Raw genomic sequence first — 14,694 nt, forward strand, 5'->3', positions numbered from 1 at the left:
ATCAAATTCGAAAAATAGATAACCGATTTTGAAAAAAATTCATCAATTTTCAAAAAACGTTCGCAAACTTTTAAAAAAGTTCATCGAATTTGAAAAAGAGTTCACCGATATTTAAAAGTTCATCGGATTTGAAAAAGTGCAATGAATTTAAAAAACTTCACTAGATTTGAAAAAAAGGTTCATCAAATTCGATGAACTTTTTCCGTTGAATTAGAAAAAGGAAAAAGAAAAAAAAATGAGCAAAGGAATAAAAAGGTTGCAAATAACCACATCGGTGGGTTTGGTCTAGTTGGCTTCGAAGCTACCTTGCACGAGGGCGTTGCGGGTTCGAAACCTGCTGGTCGCACTTTTTTGCGCCAGTTTAAAACAGAAACATAAGGGAATATGGGCCAGCCCACCTCGGCGCGGGGGGTGTGCGCCCGATTGCATACATTGAGGGAACGGGCGCAGGGGGCGCCGTTTAGGGTTTGCCGCCAAAAAGTAGTCCGAGATACGGGATCCAGTCATCATCCTGGACCTGTTCATATCTTGGGTTGGGTTGGTTTGTGGGTTGGGCATGCAAAAGCCTTATATGAAAGGGCGGTGATCTGCGCCGGTGCACCGGCCCAACTGTTGGGCCGGTCGAGGCCCAGCCGTCCGATGCGGTTAGCGTGAACCGTTAGATCTACGCGCGAGTGTGTACCGAACCAACCGTTGCAGCAAAAAAAGAAGAGTTTTGTTGCAACCGTTGTACGAACAGCCACAACGAGAAAAACAGGGGAGCTGGATCCCCCGCGTCTGCCCGTCCCCCATCCGCGGCGGCGGCGGCCGGATCCGCCAGTTTGAAGTTCCCCACGGCCGAATCACGTCGAGGAGGGGCTCCCCCATCTATCAAGCGGCCTCGGAATTGCTTCAATCATGTCTTACATCCGTAATGACCTCCTTGCCTCCATGGATTTGGGCTCGAGCTCCGCTGCCGTTCATGGCCGAAGTCCCCTGAGGCGGCAAGGCCCTGGTGGTAGTGGACCGGTGCTGCAACGGTACTACAACCCTGATGTGGTCTTCCAAGATGCAGCACGGCATGGCCGGGATGAAATTGATCTGGTATGAATTCCAATTGCAAATCGTAGATCCTTTTGTTCACAAAAAAATGTTGCAACCTTTGATTTCAATTGATGAGCGTGAGATTAAAAAGAGATGTTCTCAACATACTTGTGTTTGATTTTTGTGTAATGTTTCTGAGATGTTGTCAATTAATCCAAGCATCTTCCTGCTGTCTGCTAGTAAAATGTTACAAGTATGTGTTGCACTTGCTACATGCGTCTTGCTGGATGTTGCATGCTACATCCTAAAATGCTACATGCAGGAATTGTTTTGGAATTGTGATTGACATGCTGCGTCCACTTTTTTGTTCGCGCTTTTTGCGTGTTTTTTCAGGCAGCAAAAAAATGACTTGGGTGCTGATTTTGTTGCAGAATGTTGCTGTGGAGCCATCAATTTTCCTTGATGATGATATGCAAAATGTTGCGCACGAAGAAGAAGATGATGGAATTGATCTGAATGGTACTCCGGGAAATGATAGTGACGATTCGTTGCATGTGAACACGGATGGTGTAGCTCCAAATCATGGCAATGCCCGTGTGGCTAGTGACAATGCCAATGGAAATGCTGCAACACTTGTTGACGAACCAGATGAAGAAATATCATCACAGCTAGTTGTCCCTTTTCTTGGAATGGTTTTTGACAATGTTGACGAAGCTCAGCGTGTTTACAATGAATATTCCTCGAAGATGGGCTTTGGAACTCGCATTGTGACATCAAAGCATAGTAGGAAAAATAGCTCGGAGCATAAGCGCATTCTAATCTATAGAGTTTTTGAGTGCGTACACTCACGGAAAAATCCTTCGAAGAATGTTGGTGGTAGCATTTCTGACGGGGCTGCAACAAATCAGTGTGAAGATGTTGATATGAGCTATTCCAGTAACAAAAAATCTGCAAGCAAACAAGCTGGCATCTATATGGATGTGAGTGACAAGAGGATAAGAAACCGGTTGGAGCGGTATGATTGCAAGGCTCGTATGGGTGTTAACCTCAAAAACGGTAGCTGGGTTGTGACAGTTTTTGAGGCCGATCACACACACCAGCTGATTTTGCAAAGGGGGCGTCGGAGATTTTGCCGCTCTCACAGAAAGATCCCGGATGCGGACATGCAGTACATCACTTCACTGCACTATCGCAACATATCAACGGCTAATATGATGGGCTTGCTTGGAGATGCACGGTGTTGCGATCCAAGGAGTTTGCCGTACGTGAAGACTGATGTGACAAATGCAAGAGCAAAGCTGCGAAGGGGCCTGTCAGAGCGTGATTTGGAGCTGACAATCGAGTACTTTGAGAGAAGACAAGTGGAGAATCCCAACTTCTTTTTCTCGAAGCTAGAAGAAGATGGAGCTGTTAGGGCGCTTTTCTGGGTTGATGGGAGAACAAGGGCCTTGTATCCAAAGTACAAAGATTGTGTGTTTTTCGACACCACATTCTGCACAAATCGCTACAACTTGCCCTTTGCTCCGATTGTTGGCATTAACAACCACACGCATACTGTTTGCTTGGGGTGCGCTTTGTTGCCTGATGAGACCATCGAAACTTTCAAGTGGGTCTTCGAGCAATGGATGTTGGCAATGAATAACGAGCATCCGTTGAACATTATGACTGATCAAGACCAGGCAATGGCTAAAGCCATCTCAATGGTATTTCCAGATTCAACACACAGATGTTGCAAGTGGCACGTCCTCCGGGTTGCAAGGACGAAACTAGGGAAGATGCTGGGCAAGGATGAGCCTTTTGCTGAAGCATTCTATGGTTGCATCAATGATTCAGATACCGTTGAGGAGTTTGAAGAACGGTGGAAGCAGATGGTTGAGTCATTTGGTGTGGCTGATAAGAAACACCTCAAGAACATGTGGGACAGCAGGGAGATGTGGGCTCCTGTGTACTTTAGGAATAAGTTCTTCCCATTCACAGGAACAACCGGGCGGTCCGAGGGCCTGAATTCCTACTTCAAGACTTTAAATCATCATAGAGACTCGGTTTGGACATTTGTCCAGCAGTTTGAGCTTTGCCAGGAGCTAATGCTTGATCGTGAAGACAATGCTGGCTTCATCAATGAAGCGACGAGGCCGCCACTCTGGGGAAAGTAAGTCTAGAGTCATGTAGCATTTTTTTTAGTTTTCCAGTACAGTGGGGTTGCAGCATTTCTTTGAAACATATGTAGCAATTCTTATTGATGTTGGAAGCTTTTTTGTTTGCAGTTACAACATTGAAAAGCAAGCTGCAGATTTCTATACCAGAGAGGTATTTTCCAAGTTTCAAAAAATGTTGGCTAAATCAACAGGCTATGGTCTGCAATATCAGCTGCAAGGGTTGCACGGTGTCGTCTGGTTTCGCATTGTTGCAAATTATGGCGTCAACCCTAAAGTGTACACGGTGCGTGTTGCCCCTAAAGATCAGACATACATGTGCACCTGCAACATGTTTGAGATGTGTGGGCTGATCTGCCCACATATCATCCGTGTCATGGTGCACCTGAACGTGCAAACGATACCTGCGACTTACATGCTTCCAAGATGGTCTAAGAGAGCAACCGACCTTGCGCCTGAACCGGGCGATGGGCATAGAGCTATGCATTTCGGCGTCCCCACGACAAACACCCTAAAGTTTAACTCTCTATGCCGGAAGTTTGGGAAACTCGCTTCTGATGCATGCTTCAATGATGAAGCTTATAGTTTTGTCTCTGGGCTAATTGATCAGGGTAGTGTTGGGGTTGCTGCAATAAAAGCTAGAGCAACTGATGGGGTTGCAGGAGACGAAGAAGCCCAAGGTCATGCAGAAAATGCACAAGTCTCAGGGGGTCCAAGTACAGGTCAGCGGGATCCACCCCCCGTAGGACTGCGGAACCCACCAAAGTCAGCAAAGAAAGGGAGGCCAAAAGAGAAAGAGAAGCGCAGGAAGCCACTAATTGAGATTCGAGAAGATGAAATGAAGAAGAAAGCAAAGAAGGACACAGCGAAAACGAAGAAAGCTCCAAAGCCAAAGGAAAAGAAGACTCCATGCAAATATTGTGAAGATGAAGATCACAATGTGAAGGATTGCCAACTCCTTGCAGCTTTTCTTGCTGCGAGTGCGAGCGCGAAAGCTCCGGGCGTCGAAACAATCCTTACACTTTAGGATATTTTCATGAGGGAAAAAATGATGAATTTCCTTGTAACACCCCATGACTTATGATAAAAAGTTGTGTTGACTAGCTGTGAATGTTTGTTTTGTGGGATTGCAACATATTACTACATGCGTGGTTTGAAAAAAAGCAGAATGTTCCTTTTTACATGAGTTGATTTAAAATAATTCTTATTGTTATATGTTTGTGAGAGCTTACTTTTTGTAGTATGATGGTGCCAAAATTTGTAGAATTTTGTTGTAAAAAAAAGCAGAATGTGGGTTTTTCCTTATATATTTTTTAGAATATTACTCAATGGTTGTTGTAACCACAGCTTGATCCATGTTTGTAATGAACATGTTTTAAGCTTTTGAAAAGCATGGCGTAAGCTTTTTGAAAACATGGTTGAAGCTTCTGTAAACAAGGTTGCAGCTTTTAGGAAACATGGTTGAAGCTTTTGGAAAACATGGTTGAAACTTTTTCAAAGTATGGTTGAAACTTTTTCAAAATATGGTTGCAGCTTTTAGGAAACATGGTTGAAGCTTTTTAAAACATGGTTGTAGCAAAATAACAAGTTTGAAAAGGAAAAATCCTTGAATGATTTAAAGTGTTGATTTAGCTGTACAGCAAAAGTTGGGAAAGGAAGCTTATTTACATTATGCTTCCAGCAAAAATATTGTAGGGATGTAGCTAATTTGCAGGTAAAAATGTATATTTTGGCTCTGCAACAAATCTAACAGAAGGTTGTAGCTATTTCCTGTGAGCTTCCAGCAATTTAAGTGTGTGACAAAAGTAGCATTCACATATTATTTTTTGAGGGAAAAAATGCACATAGATTCCCTTGAAACTTCGATGGATGAAGTTTGAAATATTATCATATTTCAGAACCAGCGAAACAAAAAACAATTGTCAATGCATGATCAAGTTGGCAAACAGAAGAACCCATCCATTAAAAACATAAGTGCATCATCCAAAATATCAAGTTATCATCGGCTTACATACCAAAAGGACACATATGTTTACTGGAGGGATCAACAGTTTACATACGAACGCGCACTACTCTAATCCTATGAGAACGCTACCACCTCGGACATGATCTAGACCTAACGAAGAAACAAGCTTGTTGGTCTTGAACCTTCCAGAAAATCAAGCCGCCAACTCATCCTTGAACGCTTGCTCCTTTGGGGCATTGTTCATTGGGTGACTGAAAAGGTTGTATGCCACATCGATGCGGTATCACGCCATGTCTTCCTGTAAAAAATGAATACAAAAAGTAAGCAAGTATGATGCTAGTTATTCTTGTGTTGCATGAGTATTGAAAACAAAAGGTAAAACAAGTATGATACTAGTTATTCTTGTGTTGCATGAGTGGTGAATGCAAAAAGTTCACATCCATCCACCACAAAAAATTGATATGGATGTAGCAAAATTATTATATGAATGAAGCAAAAGCAGAATGTAGTTGTAGCACACTAGACATATGGATGTAGCAAAAAAGCCTAGTAGGTACGAACTTAAACCACATATGAAGCAAAAACAACACATGGTATTCTTCTGTTGCATGAGTATTGAAAACAAAGAAAGTAGATTGTAACAAAATGACAAGACAAAAAATTAAAAATGTGTACCTGCTTGAACTCTCTAATTGACTTCCCATCATAGTTCTCCACATATTTGAGCCCAAAAAAGCCACAATCACATATGTGAGATAAGAAAAAGTTCAAAAAGTTTGTGATCTAGTTTGATGATGATATGCAAAAACATGATTGAAGCAAAATTCAAAAAGAAAACTCACAGGGTATCTTGCTTTGGGTAATCCTCTAGGTCAACACGGGCGAAGGATCCAACATTGACATTGAATTCGCTGCACTCTTGTGCGAGGGTTGTAAAGTTTGTGATCTAGCACCGAAAACACACACAAAAGTTTCAAAAAAAATAAAATGAGGTGTGTAAAGATGACAACAGGGCATTTATGTAGATGAATCAGAAGGGTAAACAGAAAAAAATAGAGAGCATGAGCCTACCAGGTTATTGGCTTGCTTCTTCAAAGGAGATTGTTTTCCTTTTGAATGGATCGAGTCAAATACATTCCACTGCTTGTGAAGCAAGTTTGCGCAAACAACTATCCAATGGCGATCATGCACAATTGTGAAAAAAAGCTGGAAAAAACAAAAGAAAGGCAAAAAGGTACTCAGAACATGTAAAAAATGTTACAGCCGCGTCGCATCATTGGATCATATTTGTTAGTATTTTGTGGTGTGGAACAAAAGAAAGCTTCGTGAAACTTACGAGGTCAAACTTTTGAACCTTGAACAATTTCATAGCCCTTTCAAGCTCAGCCATGAGTTTTGCTAGTTGGAAGGTTGATGGGTCTTGTTTTAGTAGGATCTACTTGAAAGATACAACAAAATGGTTAGTGTGTGTTGCAACGAAAATGTGAAAGTAAGAAAGGAATGAAGCATTGCTTGTTTTTACAAAAGCTTACCCCCGCGTGGACTGTGAATATGTATTTCTTCACATCCCTTTCTTTTGCTGCACGGGATGCGAGGTTGTTCATCTCGATACATAGGGACATAACCTCATCATTCATATCCCCGCGAGGCTTGAAGCATACAAGGAATTTCTTGTATCCAATGAAAAATCCACCTAGCTTGATGAAAGGCGCCCTGTTACCATAGATGCAACCGAATGAATCATTTGTTTCGAGCAGAAAAAAAATAGAAAACAAAAACAGATAGGGCTTAGGTAGCTCACACTTGTTCATTGGGTTGTGATTTCCTCAATGGTTTTCCATGCTTCACAAACTTCTCATACATTTCTGCAGCATTGTCGACCTTTTGCTTCTTTGCCCTGGTATTTTTTATGGCTGGAACTTTGGCCATCCTCTTCTTCCTAGTGTTCTTGTCATGTGTGCTAGGGCCACTACTTGCATCAGCAAAATGCTCTTCCATAGCGACCATCTTAGGAGCTGTAGCAAAAAAAATAAAATAAAAATGGATGAGTTTGCAAGAGATTGTACAAAAAGAATTTGCTGGAATCACACAAATGTGAAAAAAATGATATGGAGAAAAACAAAAAGAAATGATGCAAGAGGAAGGAAGCATACTTGGGCTGTCATCATCGTCTGAAACAGGAACAGGAAACACGGGGATGTTTGCATAGATGGCGCTGACTGTGCTCTTCTTAATTGTAGGCTCATCCGTGGAATGCATCATCTCATAGTCTTCGGAGCCCTTTGGGAACAACTCACAAGATGGCTCGTCGTCCCAAATGCCGGCTGTCGCACTCCTGGGTGCATCATAGAAGAGTGGGGGGCTGTGAGGTGAGGCGTTGCCTTCCATCTCGAAACTCACTCTTTGTTGCTCACGAGTTTCCGCAGCCTCTGTTGCAACTTCTAGGTTCAATCCGGTGACTTCATCCTTGTTGATGCTAGGTGTTGTACCTTGAGCTTGAGCTTGAGCACCAATGTCGGCATTTGCAGCTTTAGCATCATTCTCTTTTCCGCGACATTCGTCCATGATAGGTGCTTCAAAGGAAAAGTTGGGCTCATTGGTAGCTGTGATGGCGTCTCCAACATCACGAAGGAGAGCGGCCATCCGGTTGCACTGCAATCCCTTTAAACACTGTCCAAACGTGCCTACTACACCATCCACCTCTGCTGCAAAAATACCCTTGTGCTTGTCGTAGAGCATTTGAAACTGAGTTGGTACCTACAAGAAGGCAAGTGTCCAACATTTTTAGTGACAAGTATATCCAGATTTTGAGAAGTATGGATGTAAAGAAAACACAAATGTGGGTGTAGCACATTAGAGGTATGGATGAAGCAAGAAACAAGTAGGTGTGGTGCTGTGTCACTATGTATCAAATAAATAGTGTGATTGTAGCAATTTACTGTCATGGATGAAGCATAAAAAACAAATGGTCTATACCTCTAGGTAGCAAATTATTGATATGGATGTAGCAAAGTTATGATATGTTTGAAGCAAAAACAGAATGTAGTTGTAGCACACTAGACATATGGATGCAGCGAAAAAGCCTAGTAGGTATGAACTTAAACCACATATGAAGCAAAAACAGAACATGGTTGTAGCACATCAGAATGAGGGATGCAGCAAACAAAATATACACTTGCAACTGGGTATAGTAAATAATGCAAAGCCAAAGGTAAACAGGAAATGAATACAAAGAAAAAGATAGTGTAGATTGTGAAAGAGTACCCTTAGATCTTGCATGCTAGGGAATGATTGCTGCAGCCAATCGTTGAGCGATGATGATAGGTGTGGTTCAGTATCAACATTTTGTTGAGCCTCGTTTGATTGAGAGTCCTTTGCTTGAATGTCAGCACCTTGAATTTGGCTTCCTTGTCCACTAGGTGCTTCAGCACCAACTCCCTGCCCACTGGCTGCTTCAGCACCAACTTCCTGTCCCATGAGTTGTGCTGCATAGGGGGTGTTGCACAAACTCCGGATCTAGGAAAACAAAACATGAGGGGAGACAAAAATAAGAAGGCCGCCATAACCTAAATGGAAAAGCAAAGATTGCTACATGCAAATTCAGTGAGCAAAAAACATGGGGGTGTAGCAAAATTACTTGGGTGTGTTTCCCGTAGAAAGGTTGGACAAGAGTGAGCTTGTTCTTGTCAACTTTATCCAACCAATCAAAATCCTTTTGGCAAACAAAGCGTATCCTCGGCACGGATAATCAATGGCATGCTCATTTGGGAGGTCGGGCGGGATATCAATATGATCCATGTATATGATCTGCATGGAATGTAAAAAGGACATTAGCCAACAAAAACATAAATGCAAGCTATAGAAAATGTACAGAAGGTTTGATGCAGCAAAGAAAAAAGATGGAGGTATTTCATAATGTTGCGTTGCATACCGCTAACATGGGAAGGCATGAAGCGATCTGAAACTCTACTGCTTTTTCTGTATTTGCTTGCATCCTCTTCTTCTCTTGAAAGACTCCAACCTCCTCCATCGCTCGTGCCAACAAGTGCTCATCCCAAGCGAATTCATGCACCAAAGACATATCTTCCAGGGAAGCAAGATACTCGAGATTCACCATATTGCCCGTGCCTGGGCACAAAACTGTTGCCAACGCAAGGAGTGCCCAAGTCCTATTTATCATAACCACGTCCTCCTCACTGCAACTAGTGAGCAACTTGACAACATGGGCGATTGGAGCCCTGTTCCCCTCCTTGTAGATGCTGCGAAGATCATGTTCATCACTCTTCTTTAGAAGCTTCACGGGTCTATCACCGGATGGCACGTTGAAAATCCTTTTCACCATAAGCTTGCTGAAGGTGATAGATTTGTTCTTGTGTTTGAACTCAGAGAGTATGTGATTCGTGTTCATCGCAACAAACTCAATGAGCTCATGGGGCACCTTGAAAGACCGGATGTCCAACAAGTCTCCAAACGGTCCCTCCCTTATGATTCTCTGTTTTTCCGGTGATACTTGCTTCCCAATCTCAGCCAGCCTTTTTGAGTTAAACCTTGCTTTAAATCCACATAGATTGTACTTCTTCTTATTCTTCTTCTTAGCCTTCTTACTCCCCTCATTCTCCCCAGAGGTGCCTGCAACATCTACAAAAAGGAAAAATGTATAAGCACACATAAAAAATATACATCCTCAGTTGGACAGTGCTTAATTTAAGCTACTAACACCACTTAAAAATGCTACTAACACCACTGAAAAAAGCTACTAACGACAACATTTTGAACTTATCACAGGCCACGAACATTTTGCATCTAAAAATGTTACATATATGTGGAACAAACAAATCCTAATGGGATCCTAATCCCATCCCAAATCCCTAGCCACCAAAATAACCACCACCCCCGCCCCCTCCCACAACCCTGCGGGAACACCACCCGCCCGCTCCCTCGACCCGCGGGAACACCACCCCATCCCCGTCCGCGCCGGCGCCGGCGGCGGCCCGCAGGAACCTCGCCCCGCACCATAACCCGCCCTAACCCTAAAGCCAATGGGGGAGGGGGAGACAACACAACGATAGGGAGAGGACGAGGGGAGAGTTACCATCCGGGGGCGCCATAGATCGCCGGAGAATCGAGATCCGCCTTGGGCCGCCGCCGCCGCTCCTGATCTCCAGCCGCCCGCCGGTCGCCCTGCCTCCTCGAACCAAAATGACCCTCCCGTGCGGTTGCAGCAAAACACGGGAAGGGATAACCCGTGCGTGTTTAAAAAAAATAACGTGTCTGGTAACACGTGGTGCAAACAGCGTCCTTGGATCAAAAGAGATCCAACGCACGGAGCGCGACCGGCCCGAGCGTTCCGCCGGCGCCCCGGCCACCAACACTTTCCTATATGAAAGTGCTTAGCCTGGCCGATGGCCTAGAAAATTGCATTTCATCTTCTTAAAAAATGTACTTCAAAAATTAAACAAATGGTTTTCAGGCTAAAATAAAAGAAGATTATACCTATATTATACTTTAATGAAATAAAATCCAAAGGTCACACTTTTGGGCTTTCTACCAGGTCTGCACACATAGCAGCTCCTTGCAAATTCCAAAAAAGAAGATTGTCACATCTTTATATGGGAAAAGAAAATGTCTCGTCTTTTTTCCTTTTTGTATTTGCGCGAACCTAATCCTACAGTAAATTGCTTAGACCTCAGTGAAATATCAAAACCGCTCTTTCTAAAGTATTGTATGAATCTAATTAATGCGAACGGCAATACAGAACAGGAATAAAGCTATGCAGAAATGAGGCGAATTCGCCCTATCCACAGATTCAAAATCGTGTAAGCCAGCAAACCACGTTTCATATGATCTAGTTAAATGTCCATCAAAATGTGCTTATTTTGTCTACCATCGCTTCAAAACAAACCAAGCCAAATTGAAATAGTTGCAGTATACAAATAGAGACGTCACTGATAACGGTCGTTTAAGGGACACATTTCTTAAAATATGGTAATTCTGCAGCGCAAACGTTCCGTTTCCCATGCATTAATCCCGTGTGACACCGTGTGCATAGTCGCCGGTCTTGGGCAGGAGTACATCCCGAACCAACTCGTCGAAATTGCGGTGGGACGAACCGCCAGGCTTGGCCGCCATGATAGCCTTCTCCTGCCACTCCTCCGCCCTCTTCCTCATCTGCTTGCCCTTCTCCCCGTCCATGAGCTCCGCGATGAGGCCCGTGACGGCATCGCGCTGGACGTTGCTATCGATCTCCATGCCGACGCCCCACTCTTTGCACTGGTACCTGCAGTTGGTCTGCTGGTCGCCGAAGAAGGGCCAGCTGATGACGGGCACGCCGCCGCACATGCTCTCCAGTGTCGAGTTCCAGCCACTGTGCGTCAGGAATGCGCCCACCGCCGGATGGTTCAGCACCTCCTGCTGCGGGCACCAGGAGGCCATGAGCCTGCGCCCCGCCGTCTCCGTCAAGAACTCCGGGGGAAGCACCGCGGAGTCGCCCCTCACGAGGTCGGGGCGAATGACCCACATGAAGTGCTGGCCGCTGTTGGCTAGCCCCCACGCGAACTCCACCAGCTGCTCGCTGGTCATGACGACGATGCTCCCGAAGTTGACGTACACGACGGAGGCGGGCTCCTTGCCTTGGAGCCACTGGAGGCACTCCTCCTGCTCCTTCCACAGGCTAAGGCTACTGATGGTACTGCTCGTGGAGCGCGGCGCGAGCAGACTCAGCGGGCCGACCGTGTACACCTTGGGCTTGCCGTTGCCGTCGCCGAGGAGCGGTTCCATGGCCTCCACCGCCTCGCCCTCTAGGTCGCCGAAGCTGTTGAGGATCACGGCCGTTGCGCCGGCTGCGCGCTCTGTCTCCTTGATGGCGTAACGCACCATGAACTCATCCGGGTCAGTGGTGCGTATGAAGGTCGGGAAGTCCCTGAGCCTCATACTCTTCAGGCCCGGGACGTCTTCCACCGGCATGTCAAGGTATCCATCCGTCAACTGTTCCATATCTACAGCCCATGCATGCACGTAAAGAGATGGTATTATTGCCAGAGCAGATAGGTCCACAGCCAGCCAACAATGTGTGTTCGATCGATATTGGATACATGATACGTGTACGTACCTTTAAGTGGGGCGATGCCGCGGTCAATGAGGAGTCGGTAATGTCGGTACCCGAGGTAGCCGATGGTGCTGGCCGTCCAGAGCTGGACGTAGGGGAGGCCAAGCTCCTTGGCCGCGTCCATGGAGAAGCCCATGATGAGGTCGGAGACGACGCATGTGACGGGAGGGCGGTCCCCCGCCGCGTTGAGCTCGGCGAGGAGGCGGCGGAAGGGCCCGAGGCAGGTCTCCTTGGTGGACTTGCAGAGCGACGGGATGTCCTGGGTGACATCGTCATCTTCGCCGTTGGACGGTGCCTGCATGCCGTCCGGGATGGTGGCGAAGCGGAAGCCCGCGGCGCCGGCCATGGCGGCTGCGCCACGTGTCCGGACGAGGCGGGCGTGGTTGTACTCGGAGTTGACGAAGGTAACATGGAAGCCGCGGGCGTGGAGCAGCTTGGCCACGTTGAGCATGGGGGCGATGTGGCCCTGCGCCGGGTACGGCAGGCACACGGCGTGGGGCTGGGGTGGCATCTCCGCGGCCATTGATTGATGTTTTTGGTTCCTTCTCCGAAATGGCAAAAGGGCTGTGGGATTCTTATGCCTTTTGTGTAGAACGCCCCACGATTTGGTTGGTGCAAATCAAATCGTGCTGGATATGGATATGGATACGGATGCGGATGTGGTTTGGCTTGGCATGAGCACCGGATACGGAGTATTTATAAGCTAGCGAGCACGGCCTCGTCGACCCGCAACGCCGAACGCAAACGCCTGTCGTATCAACGACGCAAGCGATTACGTTTCCTCATTGTTCTTGTTTTGGTCCAACTTGAAGGCATGATAGCAGCCGGGCCGTATTTTCTACTGGCGGCAAGTTTACGATCCGCTTCCACGGTGCCGTATTTTTGGTGCTGTTCTTACCCCACAAATCACAGCCACGCAAAAGGGGTATCTATCGTTTACCGTTAAATAAAAGTGATGGAGTTGGTGATGACTCGTTGTAATGGTTGTTTTTTCATCGTTTTGGACAAAATATGAAATAAAATAATACCTCCGTTCCAAATTACTTGTCTTAAGAAAGCCTAAGCTCTCACGGCGCTCCCGTGGGCGCCCCGAGGGGAACCCATCCCGGCCGCCGCCTCTCTCCTCCCTCCTCTGCCCACCTCCCTCGCCGCCGCCCGGTGGGGCTGCCGGGCGAAGCCCGGCCGGCCGGGGCGGCGGCGGGGCCTTCCTTTCCCCTCCGCCCATGGTAATGGCCGGCGCGGGACGGCTTCCCGAGCGGGGGCGCTAGCCTATGGCGGGGGCTAGCGGCGCGGCGGCGCTCCGTCGGGGTGGCCTGCCTTGGCGGCGACCTGGTGGGCGGCCGCGGCGCGGCGGCTGCGGCGGGTCAGATCGGGCGGTGGCGGGCCGGCACGCCTCCGGCTAGATCCGCGCGGATTTGGTCCCTGGCGGTAGCGGGCGTCACGGGGTGGCGGCGCAGGTCCTCGTGGGCTCTGCATCGAGGTGGATTGCAGCGGCGTGGCTGCAACCACGTGGTCGGCCGGTCTGCGCGCGGCGGCGGCGGGACTTAGATCCGGCGTCTGCTCGTCGGCGGCTTTCTCGGACGGCGACCCGTGTACGAGAGATGGAGGTCTTCGATCAGATCTGGGTGAAAACCTGCTATTGGCTATTGCCAAGGCCGGCGATGGCGACGCTGTCTGCATCGTTCCCTTCCTGAAGGCATCGTCGTGGAGAAGTTCAAGGCCACTCTCTGCTACCTCCGGGGGAAACCCTAGATCATAGATCGGATGACGGCGGCTCTCTGGTGTCGTTTCCCCCCTGGGGGCGTCATTCTTGGAGGTGCACACGGGCTCGAGGGACTAGAGGACGGCGACTTTGGTGAAGCGGTGCTTCATCTTTCACATTGATGGTGGCGGATCTCGGCGGCATGGTGCTGTGGAGACTCGGCGTCTGATGCGCGGAGATGGACTCGTGCAGGAGGAGGAAGCTGTCTGGCGTCATGGGGACGTCGATGGCAGAGTGGCCAAACAAGGTGGAAGCCTCAATATGTTCTGAAGACGGACCTATGAAAGATGGCGGCGACGACACACGAGTGCGTCTGACCGGATTGTGCCCCAGACCCAGTATGTGGCTCGGCTGGGGCTTCCGAATGAGTTTCGGCTTCCGGCTTTTGATGTTAGGCTTAGGTGAGTGGTTTGGGTAGTGGCCCAGCTAGCACCCCCTCATCATTTTGGATAGGAGTTGCGACATATGTTGCCAAGATGGTGGTTTCAGACACATTGTTGTAACACTTTGTACGGTCCTCGAGAATAATCAATAAAGTGGCCGTATGCATCTCCCAGATGCAGAGGCCGGGGGTCATCCTCTTTTTCTAAAAAAAATTACTTGTCTTAAATGCAGTATGATTAGCAAAAAAAAGCAATTAATGATGTATTGTCATATAATCCTCACCTTGTACAAATGAGGAAGA

General features: G+C 47.1%; 1 pseudogene; it reads right to left on the minus strand.

Annotated features, from left to right (window-relative positions):
* Nucleotides 1–5,382: 5,382 nt before the first annotated feature.
* LOC123074097 (uncharacterized) lies at nucleotides 5,383–12,893 on the minus strand (annotated as a pseudogene).
* Nucleotides 12,894–14,694: the final 1,801 nt, after the last annotated feature.

This window comes from Triticum aestivum, chromosome 3D (genome assembly GCF_018294505.1).
Source record: "Triticum aestivum cultivar Chinese Spring chromosome 3D, IWGSC CS RefSeq v2.1, whole genome shotgun sequence".
NCBI classification, from domain to species: Eukaryota; Viridiplantae; Streptophyta; class Magnoliopsida; order Poales; family Poaceae; genus Triticum; species Triticum aestivum.